The sequence below is a fragment of the Schistocerca gregaria genome, unplaced genomic scaffold (assembly GCF_023897955.1).
Source record: "Schistocerca gregaria isolate iqSchGreg1 unplaced genomic scaffold, iqSchGreg1.2 ptg000638l, whole genome shotgun sequence".
NCBI classification, from domain to species: Eukaryota; Metazoa; Arthropoda; class Insecta; order Orthoptera; family Acrididae; genus Schistocerca; species Schistocerca gregaria.
In genome coordinates this window covers 15,001-22,500 of record NW_026062024.1, presented here as the reverse complement: position 1 = coordinate 22,500, position 7,500 = coordinate 15,001, and the positions used below count along the sequence as shown (strand labels likewise).

At 51.7% G+C, this 7,500-nt stretch overlaps 3 non-coding genes across 3 annotated transcripts in view; all 3 read left to right on the top strand.

The window, feature by feature from the left end:
* Positions 1–4,507: 4,507 nt before the first annotated feature.
* Positions 4,508–6,400, top strand: LOC126317601 (small subunit ribosomal RNA). The gene has a single exon (XR_007556753.1). It is a non-coding gene; the product is annotated as a small subunit ribosomal RNA (ribosomal RNA).
* Positions 6,401–6,762: 362 nt separating this feature from the next.
* Positions 6,763–6,917, top strand: LOC126317606 (5.8S ribosomal RNA). The gene has a single exon (XR_007556757.1). It is a non-coding gene; the product is annotated as a 5.8S ribosomal RNA (ribosomal RNA).
* Positions 6,918–7,105: 188 nt separating this feature from the next.
* The window catches only part of LOC126317612 (large subunit ribosomal RNA), a 4,222-nt gene continuing 3,827 nt past the window's right edge, over positions 7,106–7,500 (top strand). The window contains exon 1 of the ribosomal RNA XR_007556763.1: positions 7,106–7,500. This exon is cut by the window's right edge and continues 3,827 nt beyond it. This is a non-coding gene — a ribosomal RNA (large subunit ribosomal RNA).

The window sequence follows — 7,500 nt, the reverse complement described above, 5'->3', positions numbered from 1 at the left end:
TCGGTCGTCTCACGGCACTGCTTAGTAAATGATGCAAGGCCAAATATAGATGATTTATGCGAATGTCCCTATACGTGCTGTAAGACTGGGCACACAACGTGAATCGCACGTCAGCCAGACACTCGAACATGCACCACTCTCGGCCTGCAACGGAGACACACAATACGTAAACATCTGGAATGCGACAATGTCGAGTGCATCCTCTCTGCCACATTGCACCGTCGACACTATGATAACCAGAGCAGTAGGTCCACCTATAAAAGCACAATACCCCACTCCTCCGACAACTACCATTGCTCAGATAAATCAACACCACCAACACACATCCTACACAGAGGGGCACCAAATATCATCCCCCGCCCTCGTGTTATACCACATGAAAAATTGCAGAAGTGAGAGACACACATCCGCCAGCCTCTTGCTACAAGCATCGAACCGACGTGACGTATCTGACGGTGACTCAGGCATCCGTGTACTGCCACCACTATCCACCCCCCCCCCCTCTCTCTCTGCCCCCTTCCCACACAATACCAAATTTAACCAACTTTATCGCTTAACCTAACTGTGGCTGTACCAGTTTATCGCTTAACCTAACTGTGGCTGTACCAGTTTATCGCTTAACCTAACTGTGGCTGTACCAGTTTATCGCTTAACCTAACTGTGGCTGTACCAGTTTATCGCTTAACCTAACTGTGGCTGTACCAGTTTATCGCTTAACCTAACTGTGGCTGTACCAGTTTATCGCTTAACCTAACTGTGGCTGTACCAGTTTATCGCTTAACCTAACTGTGGCTGTACCAGTTTATCGCTTAACCTAACTGTGGCTGTACCAGTTTATCGCTTAACCTAACTGTGGCTGTACCAGTTTATCGCTTAACCTAACTGTGGCTGTACCAGTTTATCGCTTAACCTAACTGTGGCTGTACCAGATTATCGCTTAACCTAACTGTGGCTGTACCAGATTATCGCTTAACCTAACTGTGGCTGTACCAGATTATCGCTTAACCTAACTGTGGCTGTACCAGATTATCGCTTAACCTAACTGTGGCTGTACCAGATTATCGCTTAACCTAACTGTGGCTGTACCAGATTATCGCTTAACCTAACTCAATTTGTCCCTTAACCTAACTCAATTTGTCCCTTAACCTAACTCAAGTTGTCCCTTAACCTAACTCAATTTGTCCCTTAACCTAACTCAATTTGTCCCTTAACCTAACTCAATTTGTCCCTTAACCTAACTCAAGTTGTCCCTTAACCTAACTCAAGTTGTCCCTTAACCTAACTCAAGTTGTCCCTTAACCTAACTCAAGTTGTCCCTTAACCTAACTCAATTTGTCCCTTAACCTAACTCAATTTGTCCCTTAACCTAACTCAATTTGTCCCTTAACCTAACTCAATTTGTCCCTTAACCTAACTCAAGTTGTCCCTTAACCTAACTCAAGTTGTCCCTTAACCTAACTCAAGTTGTCCCTTAACCTAACTCAAGTTGTCCCTTAACCTAACTCAAGTTGTCCCTTAACCTAACTCAAGTTGTCCCTTAACCTAACTCAAGTTGTCCCTTAACCTAACTCAATTTGTCCCTTAACCTAACTCAAGTTGTCCCTTAACCTAACTCAATTTGTCCCTTAACCTAACTCAATTTGTCCCTTAACCTAACTCAATTTGTCCCTTAACCTAACTCAATTTGTCCCTTAACCTAACTCAATTTGTCCCTTAACCTAACTCAATTTGTCCCTTAACCTAACTCAAGTTGTCCCTTAACCTAACTCAAGTTGTCCCTTAACCTAACTCAAGTTGTCCCTTAACCTAACTCAAGTTGTCCCTTAACCTAACTCAAGTTCCCTTAACCTAACTCAATTTGTCCCTTAACCTAACTCAATTTGTCCCTTAACCTAACTCAATTTGTCCCTTAACCTAACTCAATTTGTCCCTTAACCTAACTCAATTTGTCCCTTAACCTAACTCAATTTGTCCCTTAACCTAACTCAAGTTGTCCCTTAACCTAACTCAAGTTGTCCCTTAACCTAACTCAAGTTGTCCCTTAACCTAACTCAAGTTGTCCCTTAACCTAACTCAAGTTGTCCCTTAACCTAACTCAATTTGTCCCTTAACCTAACTCAAGTTGTCCCTTAACCTAACTCAAGTTGTCCCTTAACCTAACTCAATTTGTCCCTTAACCTAACTCAATTTGTCCCTTAACCTAACTCAATTTGTCCCTTAACCTAACTCAATTTGTCCCTTAACCTAACTCAATTTGTCCCTTAACCTAACTCAAGTTGTCCCTTAACCTAACTCAAGTTGTCCCTTAACCTAACTCAAGTTGTCCCTTAACCTAACTCAAGTTGTCCCTTAACCTAACCCACGTTGTCCCTTAACCTAACCCACGTTGTCCCTTAACCTAACCCACGTTGTCCCTTAACCTAACCCACGTTGTCCCTTAACCTAACCCACGTTGTCCCTTAACCTAACCCACGTTGTCCCTTAACCTAACCCACGTTGTCCCTTAACCTAACCCACGTTGTCCCTTAACCTAACCCACGTTGTCCCTTAACCTAACCCACGTTGTCCCTTAACCTAACCCACGTTGTCCCTTAACCTAACCCACGTTGTCCCTTAACCTAACCCACGTTGTCCCTTAACCTAACCCACGTTGTCCCTTAACCTAACCCACGTTGTCCCTTTGCCTAACATAGTTCACTGCTCGGAATCTCTGGTGTCGTTGTTATCCTCATGTAGATGTCTTGCGAGTGTTGCTTACTTTCCACATATTCCTGCTATCCACTGTCAATTGTACTGCAATAGGACTATATCGCCGACCCCCCCCCTCCCCCCCCTCTGTCCCCCTCTGTCCCCCTCTTTGTGTCTCTGTCCTCTCAAGCTGGTCGGTCTGGCGTTTGAGTGTTAAATGAGCCTCGCAGCTGTTCAGTTGCATTCAGATGTCGACGCCCTCAGTGTACGTCGTGGTATGGTCTGTGTCCATTGTCCGCTGATGTCGTACGCGTAACCCACACGCTGTACCGATCATCGGTCGTTACGTACAGAGTGAAGTAGTGTGATACGTGTGACCGTACGCTGGCTGTGCCCAACGGTGTCGAATCTCAATTTCCATATGTTGTGCTTGATGCTACTTGTCTCGTCTCCCAATAACAGCTAGGTTGCACTGTGGTACGCCGTAGAGGCGTGTGGGAGGAACGTACGAACGCATTGTATGTCACCCTGGGTCGCTGGGGGTGGTGGTGCGGTGAGTCAGGTCAGGTCAGGTCAGCGTGAGCCGTCTGATGTAGTGACGCGTGTATTCCGACTTTGTCGTATTGCCTCACACAAAGTGCTACCCTGGTGGACCGCGTTCCATATCTGGGACATGCCGCAGATGCCGGTTGACAGTGGATCGCGGAAGGTACATCGCATACGTGCGCGGGCCACCTTCCACGTGTTCTCTTCTGCACATGTCGCAGTGTGTATGTGGTCTGATGTAGCGTGTCGTGACACATGACATCCTGGCATGCAAGAATTGTTGAATTCGCAAATGTAGGTGGACATCTACGTTTACTGCCCAAGATACGCAAATGAACTGGAAATCCGTTGTTGAGCGGTTGTTCACGCTGGAGGTGAATCTGTGATGGCGACGATCGGTACAGCTATTAACCGGTTGTTTCAGCGGTACCCGCCACATCCACACGCGTGACTAGGCCCATGTGGGTATGAAGCGATACGCGGCGGTGGCTTGGTGGGACTGTTCCCGGCCGGTGAAGGGGGGCCGCCCGGCGTGTTGGCCGCGCGCTGCGTGGGCGCACGCGCAACAGGCGGCTGGTGGGGGGCGCCGAGTGGCAGGAGCGCCAGCCGACGGGCCCGGCAGGCGGCGCAGCTACGCTGCGGCGCACCCTGCACGCGGCGCCTGGCGGCCAAAGTTGGTTCAGCCGAGCCCGGTGCGAAGCGCGGTGGACATCTGCAGTGTGCTGGTCTGATTGAGGACTGTGTGCGTTGAGGATGCGCCGCCGCCTGGCACTCGGCGCCGCGACGCCGTCTGCTGCTCGGTCGCCCCAGCGGTTCTCGCAGGTGGTTTGTATCGCAGTTGTGCGGACGTGTTGGCGCGTGCGCTGTGCTGGGAGAGTTCGCTTCTGCACCCAAGTGGGGCTTTGCCCTTGTGTGGCGCTGGCGTTGGAGCTGCCGGTCACCATAGGTGGCGCGTGTTGTCTCCCGCCGGCAATGCCACGACAGCACGCTCCCGGGCCTCTGTCGGCAGCGGCAAGCTCAGTTGGGAGCAAGGGTGTTCGCACTAAAACCGTCTACTCGCCTAACTCCGGGCGATTGCGCCTCTCTCGAAACCGACCAAGTACCTAGGACGGCGCTGCGCGCCGCCGGGACCTGAGAGGGTTTCGAGGTGTATCGTGCAGGGGAGCTCGGCCTCCTCCTGTTTGCAGAATAATTGAGCGGACGCTTGCGTGTTCGCGCGGGCCCCCGGGACACACTCCCGGGCGGCCGGCTGCTCAGCTCTAGTTGACGCAGCTCCCTGGTTGATCCTGCCAGTAGTCATATGCTTGTCTCAAAGATTAAGCCATGCATGTCTCAGTACAAGCCGCATTAAGGTGAAACCGCGAATGGCTCATTAAATCAGTTATGGTTCCTTAGATCGTACCCACGTTACTTGGATAACTGTGGTAATTCTAGAGCTAATACATGCAAACAGAGTCCCGACCAGAGATGGAAGGGACGCTTTTATTAGATCAAAACCAATCGGATTGGCTTGTCTGGTCCGTTTGCCTTGGTGACTCTGAATAACTTTGGGCTGATCGCACGGTCCTCGTACCGGCGACGCATCTTTCAAATGTCTGCCTTATCAACTGTCGATGGTAGGTTCTGCGCCTACCATGGTTGTAACGGGTAACGGGGAATCAGGGTTCGATTCCGGAGAGGGAGCCTGAGAAACGGCTACCACATCCAAGGAAGGCAGCAGGCGCGCAAATTACCCACTCCCGGCACGGGGAGGTAGTGACGAAAAATAACGATACGGGACTCATCCGAGGCCCCGTAATCGGAATGAGTACACTTTAAATCCTTTAACGAGTATCTATTGGAGGGCAAGTCTGGTGCCAGCAGCCGCGGTAATTCCAGCTCCAATAGCGTATATTAAAGTTGTTGCGGTTAAAAAGCTCGTAGTTGGATTTGTGTCCCACGCTGTTGGTTCACCGCCCGTCGGTGTTTAACTGGCATGTATCGTGGGACGTCCTGCCGGTGGGGCGAGCCGAAGGGGTGCTTTCGCGTCCCGAGGCGGACCCCGTTTAAATCCTACCAGGGTGCTCTTTGTTGAGTGTCTCGGTGGGCCGGCACGTTTACTTTGAACAAATTAGAGTGCTTAAAGCAGGCAAGCCCGCCTGAATACTGTGTGCATGGAATAATGGAATAGGACCTCGGTTCTATTTTGTTGGTTTTCGGAACCCGAGGTAATGATTAATAGGGACAGGCGGGGGCATTCGTATTGCGACGTTAGAGGTGAAATTCTTGGATCGTCGCAAGACGAACAGAAGCGAAAGCATTTGCCAAGTATGTTTTCATTAATCAAGAACGAAAGTTAGAGGTTCGAAGGCGATCAGATACCGCCCTAGTTCTAACCATAAACGATGCCAGCCAGCGATCCGCCGCAGTTCCTCCGATGACTCGGCGGGCAGCCTCCGGGAAACCAAAGCTTTTGGGTTCCGGGGGAAGTATGGTTGCAAAGCTGAAACTTAAAGGAATTGACGGAAGGGCACCACCAGGAGTGGAGCCTGCGGCTTAATTTGACTCAACACGGGAAACCTCACCAGGCCCGGACACCGGAAGGATTGACAGATTGATAGCTCTTTCTTGATTCGGTGGGTGGTGGTGCATGGCCGTTCTTAGTTGGTGGAGCGATTTGTCTGGTTAATTCCGATAACGAACGAGACTCTAGCCTGCTAACTAGTCGCGTGACATCCTTCGTGCTGTCAGCGATTACTTTTCTTCTTAGAGGGACAGGCGGCTTCTAGCCGCACGAGATTGAGCAATAACAGGTCTGTGATGCCCTTAGATGTTCTGGGCCGCACGCGCGCTACACTGAAGGAATCAGCGTGTCTTCCTAGGCCGAAAGGTCGGGGTAACCCGCTGAACCTCCTTCGTGCTAGGGATTGGGGCTTGCAATTGTTCCCCATGAACGAGGAATTCCCAGTAAGCGCGAGTCATAAGCTCGCGTTGATTACGTCCCTGCCCTTTGTACACACCGCCCGTCGCTACTACCGATTGAATGATTTAGTGAGGTCTTCGGACTGGTACGCGGCATCGACTCTGTCGTTGCCGATGCTACCGGAAAGATGACCAAACTTGATCATTTAGAGGAAGTAAAAGTCGTAACAAGGTTTCCGTAGGTGAACCTGCGGAAGGATCATTACCGACTAGACTGCATGTCTTTCGATGTGCGTGTCGTGTCGCGCAACACGCTACCTGTACGGCAGTGGCCGTGCGCCGCGTGCGGAACCACGCGTGCCTCTCAAAACTAGCGGAAGTGTTGTTGTTGTGTGGTACGAGCGCTGAAGCTCTGGAGCGGCTGGCCTGCGGTACCTGGCGCCTGGCGCCGGTTTTGAATGACGTTCGCCCGAGTGCCTGTCCGCTCCGGTGTGGAGCCGTACGACGCCCATCGGCTGTGAGGCCGTTGGACACAAAAAAAATAGTGGAACAGGGGCCGTCAGACGCCTCAGTCCCGCAAATGCTACTGTCTTGAAAGAGACAGTGGGAGACTGAAAAGGAAAAGATCACCCAGGACGGTGGATCACTCGGCTCGTGGGTCGATGAAGAACGCAGCAAATTGCGCGTCGACATGTGAACTGCAGGACACATGAACATCGACGTTTCGAACGCACATTGCGGTCCATGGATTCCGTTCCCGGGCCACGTCTGGCTGAGGGTCGGCTACGTATACTGAAGCGCGCGGCGTTTGTCCCGCTTCGGAGACGTGGGAGTGTCGTGGTCGCCTGTGTGGCCGGCCGCGTCTCCTTAAACGTGCGATGCGCGCCCGTCGCCTGGCGGTTCGCATACCGGTACTTTCTCGGTAGCGTGCACAGCCGGCTGGCGGTGTGGCGTGCGACACCTCGTACAACGACCTCAGAGCAGGCGAGACTACCCGCTGAATTTAAGCATATTACTAAGCGGAGGAAAAGAAACTAACAAGGATTCCCCCAGTAGCGGCGAGCGAACAGGGAAGAGTCCAGCACCGAACCCCGCAGGCTGCCGCCTGTCGTGGCATGTGGTGTTTGGGAGGGTCCACTACCCCGACGCCTCGCGCCGAGCCCAAGTCCAACTTGAATGAGGCCACGGCCCGTAGAGGGTGCCAGGCCCGTAGCGGCCGGTGCGAGCGTCGGCGGGACCTCTCCTTCGAGTCGGGTTGCTTGAGAGTGCAGCTCCAAGTGGGTGGTAAACTCCATCTGAGACTAAATATGACCACGAGACCGATAGCGAACAAGTACCGTGAGGGAAAGTTGAAAAGAACTTTGA